Source organism: Cupressus sempervirens, chromosome 5 (genome assembly GCF_028749045.1).
Source record: "Cupressus sempervirens isolate cs-2001-9-10 chromosome 5, ASM2874904v1, whole genome shotgun sequence".
NCBI lineage: Eukaryota > Viridiplantae > Streptophyta > Pinopsida > Cupressales > Cupressaceae > Cupressus > Cupressus sempervirens.
In genome coordinates, this window is record NC_143122.1 from 994,506,774 (window position 1) to 994,509,459 (window position 2,686).

General features: G+C 34.7%; 1 pseudogene; it reads right to left on the reverse strand.

Annotated features, from left to right (window-relative positions):
- Positions 1 to 491: 491 nt before the first annotated feature.
- On the reverse strand, positions 492 to 2,460 carry LOC149559271 (protein STICHEL-like 3; annotated as a pseudogene).
- Between the last annotated feature and the right edge of the window lie 226 nt (positions 2,461 to 2,686).

Here is a 2,686-nt window from a genome sequence, read left to right on the forward strand (position 1 = left end):
GGATCTTATTTTGACTATTATGTGTGCAATGAGAGAGGAACAGGTATGTGTAGTGAAGGATATTGGAAAAATTAAAGATTTTTCTATGGGCTATATAGTTTTAATATTATGGTTTTCCAAAAATTTTAATCTTATACAATAAGGAGATGCAAGATATGGCAACCGATACATAGTTGACCTGACATATGGATGGAAATAAGTAGTCAGTATTCTAGAAACATGCTTGGAAGATTAATCATTGTATTCTTCTAGTCTTAATGTGTAAGGTTTTCTTTTAATAAGTTGGGAATTTTATTGATGATTTTTTGAGCTATCTTGGAGAATAAGATCACGTGTAATGCACTTATTTTTTCAATAAAATATTTATACTACAATAAAAAGATGGGACAATTTTATTATTATTATAGGTGAGAATGGAATTATTGATGAAAAAGGATACATGTGCTGGGACATGTGGTTCAACAAGTCCCTATGACATACAATGGGTTAACTTATTGAATTTCTAAACTTAAGGCAATCATCTGTAACTTATTCATAATATTGATTTCCTTCAATTTTGGAAACAAATATTTCTGGCACCTCGAGAGAATGGCATGGGGTATATGATCTAGTTTTGATGTAATTAGAATAAAGACTAAATTCCAAGGAACTTCATCAAGGACCTTATAAAGTGCATTCCATTCATCACTAGTCAAAATATCACAATCATCAATTATGAACACTCCATAGGAAGATAATTGAGGATGCATAGCTGTATTAGTGAGAGAACTCTGAAAACAATCATAGCCAAGTGTTCCAATTCCACCAATTTCCTTAGCTTGTGAATTCCTTACAAGACTCTTAGCTAAACATGGATGACACTGTCCACAAGGGTAAGACTGATCCAAAGAATGACAATTCATGACTGCTCCAAAAAATCTAGCACATGAAGTTTTACCTGTTCCATGAGGCCCATGGAACACATAAATTGGGGCAATTCTCCCTTTGATTACAACATTCACAAGAGCCAAAGCTATCAAAATTTTCCCTATCAACTCGCTAAAAGTCTTGGGAGCATACTCTTGAGACAAGCTCTAATTCCTTTCTTCATATTTAGAAGAACCAACACCCTTTTCATTTTGTCTATGTTTGATATTATCTATTGATCTGGTTTCTGAATTAGTTTCATAGTTTTGTATCACATGTATTTGGTGGTTAGCATAAAGACCCAACTCACCTAAAAGCTTTGCTCCTAATGCATTTGTATCTGTGCTTTTTTGAGACACACCTGGCTCAATCAATAAAGGAAGAGACTCAAAATTTGAATCATAAGACAAGAAAGAGGCATCAAATGTTTCTAATGTAGTAGAAGGTTCCTGATGAGAACTGGAATTGCTTTGTGAATCAAGGCCTTTAAATTTTTATGTCGCTGAATTCGAGAGCCCACAAGAGAGGCTCCTACCTACCATGTCCAAGATACTCTTGCCTCTATCATGAATTTTAGACCACTCCAAGGAATCCCACAACCCTTTTTAGAAGCATAACCAACTTTCAATTTCTCACTTTCTGTTTGAACTGCAGCCTTATGTGAATATGAATAATCTACAATACTAATCTTTCCACAACCAACAGAATCCAAAGCATCATATAGACATGGAGTATCATGATGTTTTCCTTGTTTAGGGCTGTGAAAATGAGGTCTTTTGATCCGTTTTAACTTGCACTTTTTGGATTTCTTCACCCCACTTGCTGAAACATGTAAGTGAGACCGAGGAGTCAAATTATACCTATTACTAATTCCATAACCTAACATTATTTTATTTTGTACTACATCTTTCTTAACATCCCTCAGAGGCAACCCTTTTCTGTTCAAATTACTAACTTTAGGGTTCCTTCCAAGCTTAGAATCACTTTTCCACTTTTCATCATTTAGTCCCTTTTTCCTTCCTCTACTTTTTAAGTCTCTATATCTCAACCTACTATCAAAAAGAGCATTAGAAATGAGTTTCCTTCTTCTCCTTAGTCTTCTATCATCTTCAACTAAATCTTTCATGCCATATCCTGCAAATACAACTATTGTTTTCCTTGATGTGTCACTTTGAGAAAGTGGCGAGCCACTAATAAGCCTTCTAGCTTCTTTCCTATGATCACCAACAAATGACTTTATGCCTTGAAGATTATTAGATTAATTGCACTCTCCCTTTCTAGCTTCTTCATTATAGAGCCCATAATAGGAGAGTTCCATGACGGACTTGTAGAGGGGTCCCTCAGAGATCATGACTATCGAAGAGTGATTAAATATTTCATAAGAGAGCTTTATGCCAAAACTCGCTTATCCAACATATCTTTTGACTTGTTCACATGAATGTGATTCTTCAAATGAATAAAATTATTCAAATGTGCATGGTTTCTCACTTGATCTTGGATACTATGATCCCTTTCAGAGAGAACTTTGGAGATGCCACTAAATGCTACTAACATGATACAAGTGAAACAACTGTACTGCAATGAGCAGAACTTCAAGGGTTCTCAAAATAAATCTAGGAAGCAAATGAGAATACAAGACAAAAAAAAAAATGGTCATTGTATGGAAGTTGAGAACATAGCCAACCATGTAGTACAACCATGGCAAAGAACAACTAGGCATTTAGCTGATTGAAAAACAAAAAATAATGAACATGTCATTCTATCTCTTTGACCTTGATCC